Source organism: Emydura macquarii, unplaced genomic scaffold (assembly GCF_026122565.2).
Source record: "Emydura macquarii macquarii isolate MOO-44397 ecotype Brisbane River unplaced genomic scaffold, CSIRO-AGI_Emac_v2 contig_450, whole genome shotgun sequence".
Taxonomy (NCBI): Eukaryota; Metazoa; Chordata; order Testudines; family Chelidae; genus Emydura; species Emydura macquarii.
The window spans coordinates 9,316,130-9,341,889 of record NW_027130587.1 but is presented as its reverse complement, the minus strand read 5'-3'; the positions used below and the strand labels follow the sequence as shown (position 1 = coordinate 9,341,889).

The window sequence follows — 25,760 nt, the reverse complement described above, 5'->3', positions numbered from 1 at the left end:
GGAATATGCCTCACTAATGAATAACAACCATGTGGCTGAAACAAATTCATTAAATACTTTGGACAAATAGTCACAGAATAATTTATTGCATTATTTTCCCAGCTATATCAACAGCCATTACTCTTGAGTGAATGGGTGCAAAAGATTTGACTCCAGAATCCTGCAAAACTTCTTGCTCTCTGACTGATGAAGCAAAATTATTGCTCTCATCCTCTGGAAGGCCAGCCAAGCTCAAGGTATCCATTAAGAGAAAAGGATTCAGAAAAATGAAAGAGAGTGGAAGGTACTGACATTAACTTATGCACTAAAAGATATAGAAGAAATATAGTCCCACTGGATACTTTCGTAATAACTATAAAACATTTAAGGTCATTCATAGGTAGTTGTGTTTACTACTGATGCCAGTTTTCTTTCCTTTTCTTCTTCTTCTTCTTTTTTTGATAACTAGGGTAGAACAACTGTAAAGATTGTTTGACAAATCTTCAGCTGATGTGGAGCGGCATAGGTTCACTGAAATCAAGGGAGCTATTTTGATTTACACCAGCTGAGGATTTGGCCCATTATTTTGTCATGATTGGACAGAAACCCTCTCTAAAATTTACCTCACAAAATATGGCATAAAACAATTAGATGGATATGCTCTTGTTACTTTGGGGTTTGCAAATCTACTGTGGCTGGGGTACGTGCAGGAGGTTTAAAAAAGAACTAGAAAATTCATGGAGGATAGGACCATCAATGGCTATTAGCCAGGATAGGCAAAGATTGCTGTTTCCTAGAAGCTGGGAATGGCTGATGGGATGGCTGATTTGATGATTACCTGTTCTATTCATTCCCTCTGAAACACCTGGCATTGGCCACTGTTGAAAGACAGGATACTGGGCTAGATAGACGATTGGTCTGAGTCTGACCCAGAATGGCCGTTCTTATGTGGAAAGTTGAATCCTCTGGGATATTGTCCATTGTAAAATGGAATAATAAAAGACACTTTTTTCCCCATCTGTCCTAGACTTCGATCCTAGCAGTAGAAGCAAAGCCTGGATATCCTTATGGATATCAGCAAGGATTCAAATATACCTGTGGTATATAGCGGTGTGGAAGGGCCACCAAAGCACTTTGGCCTTAAATTCTTCTCATACACAAATGGAGCTCCTCCCCTAATATTTTCTGAAGTCAGGAAATAAGCCTAGTATTTAAGAGGCGGTATTGTTCTAACTATGATGAAATTGAACCTGGTGCAGAGGGACAGCACAAGCCTATGCAGCAGTAAACTCCTACTTAAGCCCCGTGTCAAAGCGCATAGGCCTTGGGTTGCACAGGGAAGATTTTCACCTTCTAATGCAAATTCGATCATATATGATCATTAGAAAACTCACTATATTTCCCCATGAGCACAGGTTGTTTCCTATAAGGCAGTCTGATCTTGTGGCAGAAGCCAGGCATTGGGAGTCAGGAAGATTTACCGTAGAATCACAGAACAATTGGATGATGCTGGCACATTGAATTAGTAAAAACAGAAACAATCAGTATTCTACCTTAAATAGATTCTTTTTCAGACAGCCATCTCAGTCTAAATTTCACTAAGCAGTACAATATTTCATGGTTTGCTGCTACTCTAGTACTTAAGAATTCAATTTCATTGCTTTAGTTGTAGCAAGATTACTACCATTAGCAGAAACAATTCATTTTGAAATGATAATTGTGTTAGAGATGCCAACATCTAATAGCTTCATTATCACGGATTACCACCAGGAATTAAACAAAAGAAAAAGTCACTGTTTTTTGCCAGAGAATGTGCACAACCCCTTCCCTCTCTTGTCTCTTCTGAATGGGAAACTAGCATGGACACTTTGGCTATCTCTATACAGCTGAACGCCTGATAACTGAAATACTCAGATTCTGAAATGCTGTTGCAGTGACTCATGGGATAGTTCAGATGCCTCCTACTCCCTTTCTCCTCTATGGGCAGGGCTGACCAACTGGACTGGATGATGCACCAGCTTCCCACACCAAGAGGAGAAAACTTGGTGCATCATGGCAGACGTAGTCCGACCAAGGAGCATAGCCTATGGAGGAGAACAGGGGATGAGGCACATGAACTACAACTTCCCTAAGGCACCAAGTCAGCATTTCAAAATCAAAACAATTTATTTTTTGGCAAAAATATTTTGGATTTTGATACTTTTAACAAAAAAACTCAGAATTTTTCCCAGAAGAAAACTCCCCATTTTCTAACCAGCTCTAATACTAAAATCTCATGTGGCCTGAGTGAAATCAGCTGGTGGCCATAGACCAGTTCTTAGTGAACAATGGTCCACCCACCCTACAAAAAAAAAACCAAAAACCCACAACCATAAATGGTTTTCCTTTTTGACAGTCAAATATTTTAAGGACTAAGGAACTGATCATGCTTATACTCTCTCATGTGTTTAACTTTATGTACTGTGAGTAGTTCCACTGAAATCAGTGGGAGTACTCACAGTGCATAAAATTAAACACATGTGCACATCTTTGCAGGAACAGAGTCTCAGGACCTAACCCAATGCATCCTGAAGTTAGTGGGGAGTCTTTCCAATGACTTTATTGGATGAGGTACCAAGCCATAAAGGTCCAACATAAGCATCCAATAAAGTCAATGGGAGTCTTTTCACTGACATTTCTGAGCATTAGATCAGACCTTAAATGAACATGAAAACCAGGATTATCCTCTCATCCCATGGCCACTCCCTCTCCAAAGCCTGCTGAGACTCAGAAACCGTGAGGAAGCTGTCAGTACTGCTTTGTGTGCATGTTTTCTGGATACACAACAGAAAACAAGTCCTTTCAAAAGCTCTACGTGTGAATAAGCTGAAAGATATTTTATAATTTCACTTCCAAATTTTACTCGACTATCTCATGGTGCATATTCATTTCCAACCAAATGATATCGTTAACATGCAAAACGAGCAAATGGCGCATTCCTGAGCAGAGCTGAGGTCCCTTCAGCAATACAAATTAAGTGCTACATTCTTCTTCCTAACAATGGTTCCTTATCAAATAAATGAGGGCTCATGTGCACACCAGTATTTAAATAAAAGCTACATTTGATTTAGCAGCAAATCCTTAAAAAAGGTGGACGTTTAGAATAACAGAAGGCCCATCCACAATGAAATAATGACCCTAGGAGACTAGATGATAAAGCCCTTCATTTTCCCTACCCCTTAATTAAAAGCATGAGCAGTTTATTTTGAAAACATACACAGATCAACTTGCACTCAATGCATTTTTTATTTGTCCCGATAGCTATTTGTTCTTTAATGTGAAGCAAAAAAGTAGAATTTGGCAGAAAGGATATTAACTGAGATGATTCATATTTAGTGGAATTATTGGCCTTGTATCCTGAATTCCATGGCTTGTTAGTTTCTTGCTATTATTTCACTTGGCTCGTATGCACAAATAAGAGACAAAAGGTCAAAAAAAAGAAAAAAAAGCTGGCTGAATTATACTCAGTACGAATCTCTAAATAAAGATAAATAAGACACAGAGGCAAACATTTATCCTGGCCTATTAAGTGACTTTAATATTCTTCCTTTTTCTGGTGCACAGTTACAATCTAATGGTCTAGATGTCTAGAGTATATTTCCTCTTCAAGTCAGGAAAATTAGTTCTCCTATACAAGTAGCACTACACTTAAAGTACAAGTTATAAAATGTATATAGCAAGGAAGGTTTATTTGGTTTTTTTTAAATATTCATGTCCATACAAGTAGGGGCTGGCAGTGTAAGCAGCCATGATGGGTATGGTCAGGCCTAGTGGTCAAAGCTATGGCAGGCGCATTGAGTGGATAAAGCCAGGGCAGTCAGAGATGGAATCAGGAGTCCAGAGTGGTGCTGGAACAAGGCCCGAGTAAAAGCAATGGGACTAGGAACAGGGCTAGAGCAAGGCAGGAGCTGGCTAAGGTTTATGGATTATGTTACTGCTACCAGGCAGGGGAGAGTTCCAATCCACGAAGCAACACAGAACAAACTGAGCTACTGTTTCTCCTGCAACGTTTATATACCTGCCCTAAGAGTCACCAGACCAACTCCTTGCTTGTGGATTGGCTGGAGCCTAGCACAGGAATGACTCATCAACGTGTGGTTTAATCAGGCTCTACTTCAGGGATGACTCATCACATTACAGGCAGGCTGAAGGGGACATATAGAATATAGCTGATGTATCCACCTTCCACTAAAATGCTACCTCAGCCTTGGAATCACTCCATGTTTAGCACTCTAATCCTGAGGCTACAGTAGGCCCCATACCTGTAACACTTCCATTTAGGGAATTTGGGGTAAACGTGGAGGTTTTGTCTAGAAACACATCCTCTTGCCCTGTTTCTGCCTCATCCCCAGCCCATGCCTATCCCCCTGCAACAAACTCAAATAAGCATTTTGATTTTGAAGTTCCAAAACCATAGAAAATTTGCACCCATTATTTTTCATTTTTGCCTGTCTCTGCACTCATGGGTGGAGGCAAGGAGGTGCTTGTGTGGAACCAGGAAACACTGGGAAAACCATTAAAAAGCCTGTTCTCACGAAATTTCTGGCCCAAATTTGCAAACTCAGGAAGAGATTCAAATAGTTTGGGTAAATATGAATTCCTTTCTCAATTACACTGGGATTACAGGTGGATTTATACTGAAGTGAGAGCAGAATCAGGCCCATATTATCTAGTAAGCTTCAGGTAAACTGTCTAACTTGGTTGTATTAACAGAATGGCTCCATCTGGTGGACCATCAATTATTTTCTTCTCCCTAAAAGAAGTCTATGTTGGGGATAAGAAAAATAGATTTTACAGGCAGGTGGTCCTGGATCAAATTTTCATTTTTTTTCTCTCATATCTGTGACTGCTTTAAAAAAAAGAGCATGTATTGATGGGCATGTACTACACATAACCAAAGAGATATTAAGGTAAATACACCATTGGTCAATCTCCTGTACATCCCTGAAAGTCTGTTTATAAATTCAGATCTTTCTGAACTGTGTGGAACAGAAATCAATGAATCTAGAAAACACAAACTCCCTTTTGAGTTTAAGTATTAAAGAAGAGTGGATAAACAGTTCAGTTAGTGGCTAACTGTAATCTATGCTTGAAAGCCTTCCTGATCTGCTCTGCAGACTATGCATGTATTGTTCTGGCTGCTCAATAGATATGCACAGTATATGCTTATTTACAGTTTTTAATTTTCCTTTAGCCACGGACAAAATTAAGGGCCTAATTTGTAAATAAAAATTACTGGTCACTGTTGTACGTGTGTGTTTCTACTCATGGGATGGTGCACTTAATGTAGAGATAATAAAGAACTGAACATATAATGTAGGGATTTATTCCAGGGGAATGTGTACTCAGAAGAAATCAAGCAGAAGCAGAACTCAAATTCCACCATGTGGTATTGAAGAACACCTTTTTTAGTTTATAGGGAGGTTAATATCTTGGCCACAGATGCTTACTCAGTAACTGATAGTAGCCATCAAGCTGCCTATTTCTCCTTGCCTAAAACAAGGCTATAGAAAAAGAGATAAGTCATAACAGTTTTCTTTTGTATCTGTCACCCCTGAGTATAACACTTTCCTCTGAACAAAACTCCTTAGATTAAAAATAAAGAGAGAAGATATTGGTGGAAATAAGCCTCCTGTACCATGAATGAAACCAGAGTGATGGGTACATTTCTAAGGATTTAACGAATCTTCAGTTGCCCATCCAAACCCACTGATGGGGAAGTCATTCTGGAAACATCACACAATCAGACTGTCTCGTGAGATTTCAGTACTTTTGGCATTGTGCTGGGCTAGGAATACCAGAGAGGATAGCTTCTCTCATAGGGCCCATCCACTTCTGTGGTTGGTCAAAACCAGTTTGAAAGAAACTAGATACTATCTCTCTATTCCAGCTTGTTGATTCAATGTACTATGTCGAGAACCACAGGAAAGAGGGCTTGTAGACAGCGAGAGAAGGTATAGTTTGAATCAGAGTGTGGGCTTCAAGCTTCCTTTACTTGTATGTCAGTTATGACAAGAGCGTCTCTGCCTCCTTGGGGACTTATATTTGCCAATTCGGTGCCTCAGGCTACTTGAATTAATGCTCAGGATAGGACCATGAGCTTTATTGAATATGTCCTCAGAGCCCTAACTACTTCTGCTAATGACCATCCCGGCATGCATTGGGCTTGGTTTGAAACCTAGCATGGATTCATTGGGGGTAGTCTCTTCTTTGATTCTTCTGAAATCCTGATTAGAAATCTGTATCTCCCCAGGTTACTATATCATCTTTGATGGAAGTGCAATGAATTTTAAAACTTCTAGCTTGTTAGTTTATATCTGGGAATTTCACTCAGTGTCCCCTGATCCCACAATCCACGGTTATGATTTTTAGGACACTCATTGGGACCATCAAGTGGACAAAAGTTGAGGAAGCAGAGTTACAGAATAATGGGCCGCAATTTGTTTTGGTCATTGAGGCCTACAAGCATTTGCTGGCTATAAACAGATTTCACAGTAAGTTTTCATTGATGAGATTTAGCAATTTGTATAATGGGAAAATCAGATATGTTGATGTGGCTAACTGCAATGTTACTATAAGTATTTTAAAGATGCAAACTACCTTTTCAATTGGATTTGATTTAGTGTGACTCATGTCCGTTGGTGAGGCCATTCATCTCTCAGAAAGAGAGAAACACTTGAAAGAATCCAGTCCCAAGTTTTACAAGAAGCCCACTACATAGCAAGTAGTTTACCCATGCATCCTGGAAGTGTTCAATAAAGCAGATAGTTACTTTACTACAGAATTTCAGTGCATTAATTTGAGTAATTGGAAAAGCTTTCAGTGACCGAGGACTATACCGTATCAGTTCAGCTGTGTGTGACCATTGCCTAGTAGCACAGGTGTGATGCTGTGATCTTGATCACATGGGTGCCTGAATACTTATGTCATTGCAGTCATTTCTAAGGGGTGCCTCTCCAAGAAAAACTCAAGTATTCCTTCTACCTCATACATGCTGGTATGCAGTTACACTGAAGAGAACCTTCTCTGAGCCTCCCTTCATCAGCTCCATAATGGCTTGGGCAGACACTGGCTAGATTTCATTCACAAGAGTGTAATAAAATTTGTTCAGAAGGAATGACTGTTTGGCCCCTGGCAATGTACCTTGGTTAATATTATCCCCAGGATAGCATCTGCAATAGTTGTTTCTTGAATGAACCCTAGCTTCCTTGCGCCAACGACTTTGCTTAATTGTCTGTTTCAAATGGGCTTATTTCCCACTCTTGCTAAGTGCTAGTTTCCAAGAAACAAATTAAAAATAAAAGTTATCACATAAAAGAGCTTAGATTTAGTGTCTTTTCTGAAATTTGTGTGAGCTTAACAAGCCTTACAGAAACTTCGAATGAAACAGAAGCCTTGAAAACTGCATTTGTGAAAGTCTCTCTCAGTTCTCCCTATGTATTTGACCTGATCAGAGACATATTTAATCCTGTCAGTGTTGTGTAAATGGTTCTATAACAAACTCAGTCTGGGACCGTAAGCACCACATTTAAGAGCTCTGTGCCCCTGTTTCTCATCTAGCAAATGAATGTAATATCTACAGCAATCCTGCATTTATAAAGCATTTTTGTGATTCCTGGATTAAAGCTGTTACATTAACTGTAACTATTGTTACATGTGCCACACACACAAATTTACAACTTCTGTGATAAGAAAAGAATCAGTAAGTAAGACAGTGTGATCCTTATGACTGAAAAAATCACTCAGTTTCTGACTTCAGCACTGCTTTAGTCAACTAGCAATAACAAAGGCCCATATGTTTGCACTTTCGGTACCCAGGGTGTGTTAAGGTGGAGCAACTGATGCTGTCACAAATTTTCTATGAAACTTCCAAGCTTCAGGCATTCAAATCAACATAAAATTTCACATCCGATTGCTAACAAGATCACAGACTAAGAGCCTTCTTCCCCCCCATTACAGATATTTAAAAAACAGAGCCGTCCCAGCATTTTAAATCATGGGATACCCTTAAACACGTTCAATTTCCCTGCACACCAACAATATTTTGGGGATTTTTAGCAAGGGTTTTAGTGCAGACATACTTGCCATAATAGACTTTCAAAATGCCAGAGTATTTCTTGGAATCATATAGTAGGTTATAGAGAGTCACTGATTCTAGTCGATTGCAGTCAAGATAGATTTATAAACTCTGGCCAAAACACCAGCTTGTCCAGTGAAGTCAATGCAGCTATGTCAATTTATACCAGCCAGGAATTTGCCCCTTTATTTTAAATGGCCTGTAAATTCACAAAGCCAGAGCCTCTGACATCTTGCTCATGGAGTAAGATACTGCTCCATCTGAACAAGGGTGTCAGACTCTGGCCCATATTTATATGAGAAAACATATGAAACCTTTGTCTCATTTACTGCTTTGTTCTCTTACTGTTTCTTGTGACTCTCCTTTTAGTTCATTTCCAGGCAATTCATACTCAATTTTTCCATGGGGCTCCTGTTGGATCTTTTAGATTCTCCCTCTCTTTCCACCTCCTTGCTTTTACCCTGTGGACCACAGTCTAGTTGCTAATAAAAGCAATATAATGCAACTACCGAGTAAAAAATCTGATGCCATTTGTCCTATTAATGGAGTTTGCCAGTAAGCCCTACATACTGACATATCACTGGTTGCATATAGTAAATGACAACTACAGATTTTCACAAGTAGAGATGAGCCTCTCACCTGAAAAGTTCATATCTGGGAAGTCCTTGGATTTAGGGTCTTGGTTCAGATCTATAATAGGGTCTCTTTAAATCTATGTCAGAGCCAGCCTTTGCTTCAGTTTCCCCAAAGTGTCAGTCATTCACCAGCTGCCAGAGCCGTTAGGTCACTGCACAGATTTAACTTGTTGGCTAAACCTACAATTACATCAAACTCCAATATAAACCCCAAACCAAATCTTCTCCCCCAGTTCTTCCACAGGGCACAGCCCTCCCTCAGGAGATCTGTCTTCTTCCACTCTGTCTTCAGCCCTATTCCTGGGCTCTAGTCACTTCCTTTTCCCCCTTGTATGCAGGTGCTGCTACATCTCTTCACAGGATAGTCATCTAGGGGGAACCCATGCCTATCCTAAGCCCTAAACAACTGGGCTGTCTGTAATCCAGAACTGCTGTCTTCTCTCCTTCAGCTTCTTCATCATCCCTTTCCCAGGTGGCCTTCTACCCTTGATGGAGCGCTAACACCCAGATCTACTTTCCCTGGAGCTTCCCTTCCCAAAAAGAATTACAATAACCAACCCAGAGATATTCTTCTTACAAGATTTATTAAATGGAGGTGTATTGTGTCACCGTTAACAGTCACTTGCTCTTTTGGACTGTTCTCTTCTCTTTCCTCCACTCACTTACACAGCTGGCATACCAGGGACAACCAGACATACAAAACTGAACTAAAAGAGTGGTGGTTTTAACTCTGAATTCCTTCATTTCTGCCACTGAAACAAGACCCTGAGCAGGCATTATTTGTATCATGCTGTTTGAGCAAAGAGATCCAGCGCTTTGTTCCCAGGTCTGTTACTGATTCATTATATAACCTTTAGCAAGGAATTTCACCTCTCTTTTTCCATAGTTTCAGTTCCATGCTTTATTAATATGCGTACAAGAGAGGAAAAATGTTGCATCAACTGAATATAAATATGTTACTCTAAGTTTGAGGATATCACAACACATGAATGTGGCAGCCCTGCTGTGAAAAGTCACATTGGATAAGGCTCGTTGGATAGTTACCCTTTAAAATGGCACTATTTGGCAAAGGTCTTGAGAAATTTTTACAGCAATTATCTGATTCTTAAAAGCCCAGCTCCCTCAGGATAAACTTAAAAGATGCTATTCAATGTCAGCTATCTTTAATCCATGTTCCAGGGCTATTTCAATGCAAGTGACTCCTTATGACAATTGGAAGATAGATGTAAAAAGATGAGGTTCTCCCTTTTCATTTAACATAGAATCATTGGTCTGCGGTTATGGGACTCCATGTGCTGGCCTCTGACTATGGAGGGAAGGGCTGTTCTTGCTTTGACAGACAGGGTCCAAGCATAATTTTTTCAGGCCCAGAACAAACTTGTAACACAGGCCCCCTCCCACACACATACCACAATCCCTCATCCCATACATACAATCTCATGAGCCAGGACAATTTTTCTCCACATGGTAGTGGGGGTTGCAGCCGGGGCTGGGCCCCGCAGGGTCTTTGGGCCCCAGTAAAATGTACCTTCCCCCCCCCCCATGTGGGGGCTCTGTTGATGGAACTGACATGCAGCAACCACTGAAACCCTTAGTAACAGGGCCATGCAGCAGAATTGCCCACTATGCCAGAAAGCTTTCTTCTCCTTGTAATCTCCCATTTCTCAAAGGCAGAGTTGTGGGAAGTAATATGGCACTTACAGGCAGTGATTTATTAGTGATATTCCTACAGGGGAGAAAGCCAAACAAAGATCCTGGATTCTCAGATGGAGATAGCTAGCACATCATTTTAACAATTATGCCAAATAATAATGAAAGCCACTGAAAAATACATGGAAGATGATAGGAAGAATACATTCCTTTCTAGGTAGTTATTGAACAACAAGAATCAGGAAAAGAGAGAGCTTCAAAGAGCGACATTCCCTATGTTCCTTCTTACAAATAGATCACAGCTGGTTGAGCACAGGTGGAATGTTATGTATGAAAGTGGCAAACCGGTGAGGTATTTTTGTTTGCCTTTTTGTTTTTAATTGCATTGTATCACTGGTCCCCTAAAAAAATCCAGCAAACGTCAACTGGTATTAGATAAAGGACCAAACATTCAAAAGCGGCCTCTGAAATTGCTCCTGCATATTATGCGCATGTGTGACATACTGACAAAATGTGTACTGCCCTCAGCTCCAGTGGCTAGTCCATCAGGCCTTGAGTGAGCTAGGCAAAAGATGTTTTTATCCTCATGTTAGCTAACACATGGTAACTAACAACATAAAATCCTAGTGAAGACCAGTCAGCTTGTAGTTTTAACATGAGTTAGCTAGTCAAGATAAACCCTGGACTCCTCCATAGGCTTCACTCCAACCTGTTAACACATGGTAAGAATGCACTCTTTTTCCAAGTGAAGCTGCATTCTTAGAGGATAACAACCAACTACTGCCACCATCTAATGGAATTATTTTTTCTGTTCAAGTGGTAGAGGTATATGCTAAGGTGCAGAATGTCATGAGTTCAAACCATGCTGACTACCCATGTGGGGGATCTACTATACATACACACCTTCCATTCACAGAAATGTGTTGCTATATACATATCAGGGTTGATTTGTGAGAAACTGAACTCATGGGCACAAACTTAGGGTGTTTCAGCACTTCTGCTTCTGGACTGATCACAATAAAATGAGAATGGAAAGCAACTGAGAGAATATGTATCTACATTTTTTTTTTAATCCTCAGAAATATTTGGGGTAAAGATGTGCATGTCTGTCGGGCACATATTATTGGGGTAGGGGGCATCTAGTTCTAATACATGAGTTTTTCAAATGGAAGCACCTAATTTATTATGGAGCAAGCAAAGCCACACACACAGCAAATTAGCAGCTGGCACTAGAGCAATTCTGCTACCACCTGAAAACACATCCTCAGTTGGTGTAGCTCCATCAAAATCAGCAGGTAGCTCCATTGACTTCAGTTGAGCTATGCTGATTTATACCAGTTGAAGATCTGGTTCAAAATACTTTTGTTATTATTTTGCCTTGAACATATCCTTTTATTTGATAGTGAAAATGAAGTTAATGCAACTTTCACTTCATTTCCTTATAATATTACCAGACTGCCGATTACATGATAATTACTTTTGGATGTAATAAGTGTAATTAACATGTACTCGGCAGGAACATGTTACTTACTTTGCTCTTTTTAATGTCAATTTAGTTCTTATTAAAGATGCCAGAATGATGGACTTGGAAATGGACAGCTTGTATTTACCCACCCAGGTAATGGCAGAGCATATTCCTCACATTTCCCCACCAATGTGCTTCAGGCATGACCCAAAAGGGCAACCATACTCTAGGTGAGGAAAAGACTGGATCTCAAGAGATCTGGATTCAATTCTATGCTCTACCACAGACTTCCCATGTGACCTTAGGTAGGTCACTTAGTCTCTCTCTGCCTCAGTTTCCCATCTGTAAAATGGAGATAGTAGCACTTCAGTATCTCACAGGATTGCTGTGGAGATAAATGCATTAAAATTTTTGAGGTGTGCAACCATTTAGTAATGGGGCCATATCAGTACCTTATATAAGGTGAGTTAAGTTTCCTATGGCCTTTCAAATCGTCCACGGAAAATTGAGCAGTAATAAACCTGTCATATTCACTGCACAGTCAATGACAAGGACTGAATCGCAATCAATGTCTCAGAGGGCAATGGCTTTATATCTCATTAACAATTATCTGCACCACCCAATTCTCTCCACACAATTTTATTAAGGAAACGATATTTTTCAACCACATTGACCATGAAAGTAAACAATACTTTTATTATATTTGTCCTACGCAACTTAAAGTGCAGTACTAATCTGAAAATTGACATTGAAAAATGGCAATGGGGACTTAGGTGCCTGTGGGGGATTATCAAGTCCATGATTCTAGACCAAATCCACTCTGCTTATGAGTAAAAAAGATGTTTTTATTGTGGGCTGTGCAAACTCAACCTGGGATCTGAAAGTCAAGATAGGTTCTTCTCTGCCTATGCATCACTGCCTATAAATAAAGGCACTGCAGGCCAAAACTATTTCCTCAGTGAAACTTGTGTAAACAAAACTGCTTCCAGTGGATTTTCACTAGTTTAAATTAAAAAAGCAATTCTCTTTACAAGGAAGGCAGCTCCATCTTTCTTTGCTTTATTGGCTCTGCAGGACTACAAGGAATAAAAAGCAGTCTATGCTTGATTTTTCTCACTAAATTGGTTGCTAGGATTCTGAATACACACAAGCACCAGATCTGTTGTATAAGGAAGTACTATTTTGCATAGTAACTTTTCAGTGAGTAGTACTGATTTTCTTTAAAATCCTTTGGGCTAGATCCCCAGCTAATGTACACTGAATTCAGTGGAGATTCAGAAATATGCACGAGCTGAGGATTTGACCCTTTATTATTAATTTGTCTTATACAAGCCAGCATTGCTCTCAGATACGTACAGGTAATGGATATAGCAGTCAACAGCGCAGGAAGAGAATTTCCTAGGCATATCTGAAGACAAATTTAGCCCACTGTGTTTATGTTTGCCATAGGCTGTTACTAAGTATAGGAAAATGAGTAATGGATATTGACAGAAAGAGCAGCCCCAGTTTGTGGGGAAATGAGCGTGTACTGAACCAGCCTGGTAAGCACCCAAAAGAAGCTGAGTAATGCATTTATTCTGACAAATACTGGATGTGATTCTGTTCACAGGGAGGGGTAACACTCAGGTTTATTTCACCCTTCACCCATCTATGGTATCACAGAACAAGAGGGGTTGATCAGGGAAACAATAAACAGGCATGTCTGGTGCCTCCAATTGTCAGTGACATTCCTATTCTTTTGTTTTTCTTATTTGAAATTGTAAGGACCAGTTCTCTATAATTAAACACAACGTATGCACATTTAACAGCATAATTAAGTTTTCCCTGGTAGCTGTAAAAAGGCGGGGTGGCAAGGAAAGGAATACATTGAAAATCTAAAAAGAGAGAGAGTGAATAAGGCAGATAGGGAGGGAGAATGGAACCTGGAGGGATGGATGGAAGATGCAGCAAAGAGCGAACATGGATCTCCTTAGCAGTCACTGAGAAGGAAGGGGTGGGGGGAAGGGCATGGAAGGGGTTCAGATTTGGATTTGTTTCCATCATGGAGAAAAGAGATCTATCTGAACACAACTTAAGCAGCCCGATTCTGCATACTCTTACTAAGAGCAGGTGACTTTGCTCACACGAGCAGCGACACTGGTCCAGATTCTTAGCTGGTGTACATCAGCATTGACCACAATGGAGTTATGGTGCTTTACACAAGCTGAAGACCTGACCCACTGGCTTCAGTGGAGCTACCTGCATGCATAAGCTCTGAAGAATCAGGCTCAAAGTTGATAAGTTATCTGAGGTTCTTCTATTACCATGGGGTATACTGTGTTTGTGGCCTGGGAAAAGCCAATTTTTAAAATCTTTCAAATATATATCAATATTTATACATTTCTTTAATTTAAAAATGGAAGGTGAAATCCTGGCCCTATAGAAGTTAATAGCCAAACTTTCAGTGAGTTCAGTGGAGAAAGGATTTCGCCCTCAGTATTTGAAAATTGCTTGCAATTATGGGGTACCCATTATGAGCCAGATTCTGCTTTCACACTGCTGAAAATCAGGCCACTGTCTCCACTGAAGTGAATGGCATCGCACAGGTATGAAACGGGTCTGAGCAAGAGAAGAACTGGACATCACAACTTAGAGTTGCAGAGTGAGGCCCTTTATTTGTGGGCTTAAATCTGAGTACGGTGTAGGGGGGAAGCTAGTCTGTACTCAGTGCCCTCAGGAACTGGAGGAGTCAGAGAAAAGGGACCATTTTGCCCCTTCAAGTTGATATCCCAGGAAGTACAAACTGTTTACTGACTACACAGAACTGAACTGGGAAAGTCAGCACATCTTTCATTGGCAGCAACATTTTGGAGTGTGCAGCCCTAGCCGAGTTCACTTGCTTTCATGCTGTTTATATCCAACTTGGCAACAAGGTTCTTGGGACGAAAAGTGATACGGACAAAGGATGGCTGAGGAGATATCATTCCCCTCCACCCTTCCCCTCCCATCTGTATTCTGCACACCTGGCTTGGCGAGGATATTGTTGTGACAGACTAACCATATCCCAAACTATCCTGAATGACCTTTACTGAATTAGTTAACCCTTATGGAATCAGGTGTAAATACCTTTGGGGTCCATTGCAATTGTGGTGTTATTGAGGGACTGTATGTCCATAGGAAAGGTAAACAGGAGCACAGCAGAGGGTGGTTAGGCAAATTCACTCAGATTGCAACATCTGCAGAGAAACACCACCCAATTAGAGATTCGAATACACTAGTTCAAACTGGATTCTCCATGGACCCACTGACAAAGAAAGGATTTTTGGATAAATAACCTGGTTTTAAACTGGCTTATGGCCTTCTTCCTGATTCAGCAAACGGCCAGGACCTCTGGTCCACAGAGGACCCAATCCTTAGAAGAGGGTTGGAAGGACTTGCGCTACTGAGGCCTGTAAGATGGGTGCTAATTCTGAACTGAGACTGTTATGAACTTGTGACCAGAGAAGAGCCCCCCTTTTTGGGGTTTTTGAAGGGCTGCTCCTGCCAGAGCCCATGTTGGAAGCAGGGTGAAGTCTGATAAACGTATTAAGCATAGATGTAGGTTCTTTTGTTGTTTTTAGTATGTCTTCTCTGTAGTGCTTTTACCTCAGGAAAAAAAATAGGCTTGCCTAAAATAAGAGCTGTGTGACACTTATCACCATGGGTTGTTGCAGTCACGCAGACTCTGAAGAGAAAGCCAGCAGGTGCGCTTGGGCAGCCTGTTTCTGCCCACAACAACACAGTGAAGGCAGGGAACTGCGCAGCCTGGAAATAGCACGGTCAGAAGGGAGCGGAATGCAGCTCTCTGCCCAAGAAAGGCAGCAGCTGAGGAGATGGAAGACAGAGTGGGTGCCTTTGCTGGATACGGAGGGGAAATACAGGTGCAGGTGCCCTGTAATGTAACATTGTCTTTCTTTCTAAGGAGGAAAGGTGGCTGGAAATGTAAAGTGAAGGGACGGTGATGCCTTTGTAGATCCCAATGTGATTAGTCGCACATGGTGTGATGGCTCCCGTCCCTGGCTTCAACGCTGTGGTTTCCTAGTCGTGCCATTAGAAACAGAGAACTGTTACAGGGAGCATAGAGAGAGCGATTCATATTTTTTTACAGAAAAAGAATGATTACAGTTTTACAAAGGGAACCCTAAGTGCTTTACCATTTGTGTTTTGCTTACAGATCCTTTGTCACACACCACAATACATTCATGGTCAAAGGACTGAGTCTTTTATTTGTATTTTGCCTAAAAGTTAAGCAATACCAGATTCCTTGGAACAGAGAATTTGCAATTTGCCCTTGCCGCATTCCAGCACACTGCAGGCTTTAAGCAACTCAAGACTTTGTGAGTGAATACACAGTATGCAAAAAACTGAAGAGGGTGGGATGTAAGTTCCAGAGGGGTAGCCGTGTTAGTCTGTATACAGCAAAAACAACGAGAGTTCTGTAGCACTTTAAAGACTAACACATTTAATTTTAGCAGGCATAAGCTTTGTCTGCAGAAATTAAATTTGTTAGTCTTTAAAGTGCCACAGGACTCTCGTTGTTTTTACAAAAGAAGAAGCTGTTCTGATTAGAGAGGGAAGCCTTTATCAGAGGATCATTTGAGGAGTCCTGCAAACCTAAGATGAATTAGAGACTATCTAATCAAATGATGGGTTTGTCTTTGATTCCAATTCATATTGTTAGCACATGCTCCAAAACTTCTAGTCCTGACTGACTCTTGATTCTGTGGGAAATTTTTTTTTTTTTGGTTTAAATTCCATTTTGTAATTTTTTTTGCAATAGGTTCTTCCTTGGATAAAGTTAACAGCTGGAAAAAAGAATAAAAGAAGTCGTGCTAGAAATCATTGACAGATATTGCAGAGAATGAGAATTATGTCCACTGTTTATAGAGTGCCTTTCATGACAAAGGAGTCAAAAGCATTTTCAGTCTTTTTTTGTTCACGTTTTTGTTTGTAATACTAGTTTTATCTGAGTAAGGACTGCAGAGGAACTGGGGAAGTTCCAACTCAGTGACTGGAAGATCTGTAGTTTTAAATTTCACCCCATGCAGCACCTTCTTGGAGTGGGAGGCAGCTGCTGTTTAACAGCACACAACACCACAGACCACAAGGTGAGCATGAATAGCAAAAACATATCCCACTTGAAACAGATGGGGCAATTTAAGTAGGAACAGTACAAAATTCTGTTTGTACAACGCCTAGCACAATGAGGTCCTAGTCCACGAGTAAGGCTTCCAAGTGCTGTGATGATACAAATAATAACATGTATCCATACAAAGTGCCTGGTTTATCAACATAATTTAAATCTTTCAATGTATGAATTCATTCTGAAGAAACTTCTTTAGTCGTTTCTTAATATTACTATATTTGTCTGAACTAAACAGCAAGAATCTGACAGTTTAAAACTAGAGAGGCCAAATCCAAGATTTTAGGATATAACTAAAGAATTCACTTTAGTAATTAGGATAGCCAGATCAAGAGAGGAAAATGTGTTTCTGGTAACAATTTAAAAAAGCATACTGATTGGTCTGATATATGTCTTTAGAAGTTTGTCTACAAAATAAAAATGGAATATTATCAAATTACAAATCACATAGCATGACTTAAAATCAATCATTTACTGCTTTTAACACAATTTACATCATTTACGAAATTTGTGGTACTCTGTACTTAGCAGCGTGAATCATTGCAAACACCACAAATGAAGTATGAATACTTACTTTAGCCAATTTTAAAGGTGCTCACTGTATTTAAACAAAAAAGCTCTTTATTGTCATTAACACCTAGATGTGAGCAAATAAAGAGTAGTGAATAATTTGAGAAATTTGGGCCCTGATTTTGCAATGAAATTCCTACTTTAAAATGAATTGTGTTGTTAATTAAAATAAGACCTAAAGCGCAATAATTATAAATGCTGTATTTATTTTTAAACATATATATATTTGTTGCTATCTGCTCCTCATTCAGGTACCGATTCAGCAAAGCACAGGCTTAACATTAAGCATATGAATAGTTCTAGCTTAAAGTTCAGCACATGTTTAAATGCTTCCCTGAATTAGAGCCTCAGCTTGGATGATGAAGTTACATTGGCCTGTTCCCGGTAATTTTCATGCCCTAACACAATACTGCAGAGTTTGGCTTCAAAATCTGCAAGGAAATATTCAAAATTAAACAAAACGGTTCATTGCAATGAATCAGTAACCATAAAACCGTTTCCATTCAAATGACATTTTCTAAAGCCTTTACTAAATTGCCAAAACAAAAAAGACCGAGTCCTGCAAACACTTACACATGTAACCGTACTCATGCAAATAGTTTCATTGAAGCCAGCCGGATCATACCCAAAATTTGGATCCCGAGAGTTTACAATCAATACAGTAATCAGAATAATGAGTGCTGCAGAGCTATTGTAGGAAGGGAAGGATTAAAACAAAAGAATGTGAAATGTCAGACAAATACGATGCATATATCTGAAGGAGGTCTAGACTGTAGAAAGAGCCAAGTAAATATAATATGATTTTATGGCAGAATGATCCTATGCCCCTTATTACAATTATTTTTCATATTACAACATTAATCTAGGCACATTAGAATGTATGTAATTATTCGTACACTGGTGTAGGACTTATAGGGTGCTTTCATCTTTCTGATTATAGTCTCTTCATTTGTTATGTATGGAAAAGTAAAGAAACAAACCATTTCCACTCCCCCTCGGTTTACCCTGCACTTAAAAATCAAATTAAAACAAACAGAAGCCTTGGTGACATAATGCAACTATCATTACCTTCACCTTAATTATTTCTTTTGTGTGAAATAACACCTGTGTGCATGGTATACAATAACAGTTTCACCCTTATGCAACTGCAGTAGCTTGTGCCAGTGGACATCTGTTTCATTTGGAGCTACTTCACGGCACTCTGAAAAGTAACAGGACACAGATAAGATTATAAGTGTTCCATGGAAACTTGGTCTAGAGTCAGTGAAATTGCCAAAGCATCTGCTCTGTTCTCATAACTACTCGCTGCTCTTGGAAACCAGGGGAGTTCCAATCTTCGGTCTTTCCCAGGTGGCTTTTTCCTGCTGCATTCACCTTAGCCCAAGGAAAAACAACTCTCTGTGGTAGAGCTCAAACACAGAGACAGAATAAGAGACAAATTCTAAGCAAAACTGGTAGATGTATAACTGACAAAGATCTGAAGAGCAGCAATAACCTAATACTGCAATTTGTCACTAGTACTGTTATATACATTATTTATGGTATTTTTCACTTACTTAGAACAGTGACTCGTTGCAATATCCCAAATAAGGAGCTAGTTTTTAGGGTGCCCAATGCATTCAAAGAAAAGAAGGCCTTTCTGTGCATTATTAACTAGAGGTCAGTGGTTAATAGCAGCAAACTGTCCCTGCAGCCAGGACTTGAACCTCTATTTCTGGACTTTCAGTTCCACAGTCCCATGCTACAAGCACACCACCTCCCAGGATCACATACAAATTATAACACAGAGTCATAATATAAACATTGCTACTTTTTCATTTGTGTTGGAATCCTCCAGTGATGCTGCTGAACCAAACAGAAAAGCTGCAAGGGTCCAAACTCCATAGCATTCATATCTGGCATTCAGAGGATCTCAAATGTTTCCCCCGTTCATTTAATTTGATAGGAAATAGCAAGAAGGCTTTTGGCACCCATGGGACAAGTGGATACACAGTGAAAATATTTTAAGGCAAATGGAAATTCAAGCCAAAGTAAGAGGCTATGGCTCTAGCCAACTACCCTTTCGTGTTATTCTACACAGCAACTTTTCCTATTCCAATCAAATTTCCTGTGTCTTATATGTTATAAAAGGGCTGTTTTTTACACCCACCACTTGGGTGTGTGTGCGTGCGTGCACGCACGCACGCCTGTTTCAACCTATACTTTGTATTTGGTTTGGATGATTTTGATTTAAGTCATTAAGACTCTTTTTTTTAAACTTTTATTAAGGAATACTTACAATAAAATGTTAACATACTACATCGTATGCTGCTTATTAATTTTCAGGACCCGCTTAATGTTCAAAGAACCTGGCTAAAAACTCTGGCTTGCTGGCTGGGATCCCTCCTCCTCCAAGTATGCTAAAAAGGGTGACAAAATTTCTAAATGCTTTTCTACTTCTGTAAGATTACCTAATTGTGCATTCACAGTGGACTTGGCAGAAGGTCACTAATCATTTAATCACACTCTTCTACTTGATTGCCTCCACAGAACCAGTAGTCAAAAAAACCCAAAAAACCAAATTCTGCTACTTCAAAATAAAAAATAAATAAATAGAAGTGTAACAACGAACACTTAGTGGAAAAATTTCCTCTCTATAACATTGACCTTATTACACCCAGGACTGTGTGAATTTAGCAGTAGTTCTTGTACATAAGCTCTTAAATCCTTCTGTTTGTTTGTATTACTCTTACTAATGCTTTATAAGCTTAGGCAGATATTCTGTACAGGCACTGGCAGGTCACAGATGTGGCAGAATGTTTTAACTACTTTCCCAGCGGTTAACTGTAATTGTTGACTAGGTTTAAAACCAGTTGTTGACACCAACTATACAAAAGTTTTTTAAGAGCAGAGATGGGTCCAAACCAAAATCCCAGACCTGAACATCTCTGAACTATGAATAATCTATATCTAGATAACAACTTTTCCCAGCTTTGTGGCTTCTCTTTATAACGGGCTGAAGCAAATCCCAGAACTCAAATGCTCCCACACTTGATGGTTGTGTGGATTTGTATCTTATCTTTGCTAGGTTGTTTGAAAAGGATCAGATTTATTTCTCTGCCAGTCAGTGCAGAGAATTGATCCAGGAGTCTCTCCCAATTGTCAGATAGACACATGAAAATGGGGCAACAAAACTTTGCATCTGGATGTTAAAGTCAGCGTTTCAGAGTGCAAATGCCCTTCTTAGGTGCCTAAGTATGGATTTAGACACCCATGGTGAAATCTTGGCCACATTGAAGTCCATGGGAGTTTTGCCATTGCTTTCAATGGGCCAGGATTTTACTTATTAAATACAGGATTTTAACAGCTTATGTAAGTATCCACATTTGGAATCTGAGCCCCCCCATATCTGAAGCGGGCATGTTTCCATCTTTACTAGTGGCAGAATGCTTTCATTAAAGAAGAAACATCATGCTAAATCCTGGTCTCAGTTACAAACATTCAGAGAACCTCCATTACAGGCAAATCAGGTACTCTGAATGTATACCAGCATAAGAGAGAGATCAGCATTTGGCCTATCAGCTATATCAGGAACACATTAAAAACATCAGCTGCAACATGGTTCCCTATGCTTTTATCAGTCACTTACTCAAACAATATAACCCACCAGCACTGCACTGCCATTGGAACGTAGCAAATGTTCTATAGGTTAGGCAGGATGTTAACTTTCAATGGGACACAGGCTCCTAAGTCACTTAGATGTGTTTGAAAGTTTTGCACAGATCCTTTAGGAGTGTCATGAATCACGCAGAATAATGCAGTTTTCTAGGCTAGTTTTCTCCTAAAGCTGGGCTTCTGATGTTTAGTTCCTAGTAGGGTTTATGTTTGGATTAGAGTAAGTCCTTGCTGCCCACAGAATTTATATTCAAGACTTTCACCAGGTCACTCCTATTTAAAAATATAAGGAGAGTGGAATTAGAGAAGGTCGGGGTTTGCTTTGAAAAACTCTCACATCCACCTGACTCTGTCATGGACAAAGGAGCGGTCTGTCACTCCGCCCATCCCACACTGAGAACAATGGTCCTAGAACCTTAATCACCAAAAGAACAAAATCAGTAAAGGCCTGGAATACAGATGACTCATCCTATTGTTTCTGAACTGCAGTTGCTTTGTCCTACAGTTATTTCACTCTGGGATTTTTTCAGTCTGGGTCCTCACCCTCTAGTGAGCTATCAGATGCAAAAGGTGTTTTGTTTTTTCCTTCTGAACAGGCATAAATGTTAACATTTGATTCAAACTGTCCCATGGTTCATCTCTTTTTTGTCAGGGGCTGTTAAATGAGGCAATATCATCATGATCCATCTATATAGAGTTAGGTTCTGACAGAGACACCAAAACTGATTTGCAACCATGGATATAACTTAATTTTTATAGACTGTATTCAAAAGCAAGAATCATGTGGATACTGAAGAAACACAAATCTACATTCAGGTGTTTCTCAAGACAGTTCAGAAAGGTTGTATTTGATCTCCAAATACAAGATCTCTGTGGCATGATATCTGTCTGTCTATCTACCAATCAGTTTATATGGTTTCCCATCACAGTAGTATCTGAGCATCTTCCCATGTAAAATCCATAGCAGTAGTGAAGTCCCTAATAGACTTCATGGATGGATATATATTATATATGCCAGTGTCAAGAAACAAACAAGGATTTTCTTCCCTTCCAGAAAACTGTTTGAAAGGTTGAAACATTTCCCTATTGACTTCATTTGTACTTCTGGCAGATACAAGTTGCCTTTTAAATACTCTCAGGCTTGGCAAATGATACACAAATGAATCCTGACTATTGGAGGAAAGAAGCAGATGCTGATATTTGTTGGGATTTTTATGCTGAATATATAACGACCCATCGCAGATCATCATCAGGATTTGAAACCTGGACCTTCAATACCAAAGCATAGATCTCTACCACTTAAACTAAAGGAATAACTCCATTAGTGGTCAGTAGTGGTAGACTTACCAGGCACTAACATGAGTTTGGGGTGAAAATATGACTCTCTTTACAAACATATTACAAACACACACTATAGATTACACTATGTGGCAACAGGATGTCATAAGCCCATACACAAGACTCAGCTTGTGGCCAACTATGGAGATAAAGCCTGCCTGGGATAGTCCCATGCTTTCCATCATGGTCATAAGATCTAGAAGAGATTATCAGCTTCAATGCTGATATTACCTCAGTTCTACACAATTGCTGAGAGGAATCTGGTGAGTTGAAGCTCCCTGTACGAAATCTCACTGAAAATCCATGGGAGATGGGTGTCCCCTGCGTGTCGTGAAGGGCTGGCCTGGTGCCCCCCATTCTGTGCCTTTCAAAAACCTCCTCCTATAGTCTGGTTTATCCTGGCTACACTAGAGCTTTGCACTGCTATAGCAATATTGCTGATTATATAATCAGGGCAAACAGAGCTGACAAACTTCACAACGTTTAAACAGCACTGGGACATTTTAAATGTAAATAAACCCTGTGCAATTTGACTACAAGGTTCTGAAATACCCACCCAGCCTGATCTTAACAGGAGATGCACACCTTGCAAAAACGGGGGGGAAAATGCAGCACTCAGTAGCAAACCTTTTACAAGAAGATTAATTTGATGTGAAAGAAAGCTATTCCTTCCGTCACGTTAGCAAAAATAAAAGGGAAGACTGATAAGGGTGATTGAGCAATTCCTTTCACTACGTCAAGGAATAAGAAGGATCTTTTGCTGGCATTGAATTCTTCCTCAGCTGTAGAGGCTTTTAAATCAATTTTATTAGGTTATTTGATTATATCGTCTGTGCATTTTGCTGGGCTGTTTGCCATACTCTATTGGATAGACCTGGATGCAAAATGTTTTTAAGTCCACTGTTTGGTTCCAGGGAGATTTAGAACCCGTAGGGCGAATTAGGATTTATTATATGAATGTTCATTATATATGGGCCTAATTTATAGGCACTGTTCATGTATTATCAAAGCACACCACATCAATATTTTCATCATGAGCCCCAATCTTCAGGGCCTCTATGATTCAACTGTAAAAACTGACTCTGGGCTGATGCTTGACACAAAGTTGCAGTCTTAGTTTAAAAATGGTAAACCACTTAAAATAAAGTGTAAGTGTATAAAAGAAAAAAGAATGCACAAATATAAATGCTTTTGTGACATCAGGTGCTTTTTAAAAAAGCAAGATCTTAATAAACGTATAGGAGATACTACCATCAACCAGTGAACAATGACAAGAAGGAACGGAGTATGATTTATAATACTAGCACATAGCTGAAGAGCCTTCACTGGTGGGTTATGTATATGATACACCTAAGGGCTTCAAGCAGTAACAATGGAACTTGCCTCTTCAGAAAGTAACATCCTGTACTGGGGAAATATATGTAAAATGGTTAAAACATTTTTATGGAAAATCACTATCAGCTAATTTTTTAGACCTCTGCACATTGTCTCCCCTATTGTCACACTTCCCCAGCCCCAACCTCTGCCAAACCCAAAAAGGCCTAAATAGACTATGGATTGATGATCTGCAAAATGTAATAAGTAAAATGTGAAGCCACATCTGTATTTCCGGGATAGAAAGGAAACCAGCAACTGCCAGCTTCTTAAAGGAAGCACTACAACTGTCCTGAAATAAAGTGAGGGTTTGTTGCCACAAAAGTGAATTTGAAAATAAATGAGCCCAAGGGAGTTAGGCGCCTATGTTCAATGAGATTTGGGCACCTAACTTCCGTCCTTACACTTCTTGTGTAAATCCCAGCTTAACTCACTCACTATGCTGAACTATTGTAGTATTCGGTATAATGCTGCACAATGAGCCTCAAGGGATGCCCTAAGGCCTCAAGGGATGCCCTCCACTCTCTGGGGAGGGACTAAGGACATAATCCTGTAATGTGTTGAGTGCCCTTAGTTCCTAATTCATTCATCACTAGACCTGGTCAAAAAAGAGGGAACATTTTCATGCAAATTCCATTCTTGTTGTTTTTCCTCCTATTGAAATTCAAAAATTCTATGAAATTTTATATCAAAATTTTGTCTTTTTTTATGTTTTTCAACCATCTGTACAGATGGTCAGAAAACAATGGATATTTGGGGAAATTTTTAGTGAAAAAGTAACCCCTTCTTTGTTGTTTGAATATGGAGTTTCAACAACAAACAACAACAACAAAAAAGTAGCTGAAAAATTAAAATTTGGTAAAATTTCAACCAGCTCTGCTCAGCACCATGCATGGCTGGGCCCCAGTGAGGTGAATTTAGGATGCACAGGCAGTTTCAGTGCTGATTTTTTGTTACTTTTCTGATCGTCTGAAAATCTGGCCCATAATTCCCATTGACTGCACTGGGAGTGTCTGGTTTTATCTAAGGGCTGGCCTACACTTTTGTCGACAAAAGCCAGCTTTGGCGACCAAACAGCGATGGTGTGCACGCTCCAGTTCGCATCCCACCAACAAAACTCCCCTGCTTTGGCAACAAAATAAAACAAGGAGAGGCGTAGAGTTTTTTTGCGGCAAAGTGTCAGTGTAGACGCTGTGTGCCGTAAATGGGTTCCAGGAGCAATGTCACAATGCCCACCCTGACCGCTCTGCTCATTGGTTTGAACTCTGCTGCACTGCCCCACATTCCAGCTACGCAGGCCTGTGTCCCACTCTTTTCAAAGCCCCGGGAAGTTTTGAAATTACTCAGCGTGGAGAGCTCACGCAGCTACTGCTCAGCTGAGCGTGCCGACTCCCGGCAGCAAACAGACTCCTGCCTGGACTATAGGGGAGGGGTGGATCATTCTCCTGGATCTGTGGGGAGACGAGGCTGTGGGAGAACTTGGAGGGAATCAATCTCCTATGGCAGGCATGCAGACAGCAAGGGCTGCTGCTGGGGGAGGGCGTGGGAGAGACCCCTGATGTGCTGTGCAGAGCCAGGGAGAGAGGCGGGGGCTGATGTCGGGGGTCCACCCACTGGTGTACAGGTTTCTGCTGAGCTGGAGTGGGGTGGGACAGAGGGATACCAGCTGTGTGCACCAGCTTATGCCTCAGGATTGGTTGCTTCTAGCTGCTGTCTGAACTTAAAAAGAGACAGTATGCGGACACACTCACTGTCCCCCAACACACACTCGCTCTGTCTCACTCACACACACTTCTGTGGGCTTCTTGTGTTTGTGTT

The 25,760-nt window shown here is 40.2% G+C and overlaps 1 protein-coding gene across 3 annotated transcripts in view; it reads right to left on the bottom strand.

Annotated features, from left to right (window-relative positions):
• The window catches only part of GALNT17 (polypeptide N-acetylgalactosaminyltransferase 17), a 235,303-nt gene that overhangs the window by 76,544 nt on the left and 132,999 nt on the right, over nucleotides 1-25,760 (bottom strand). The gene's annotated exons all lie outside the window — the stretch shown is intronic.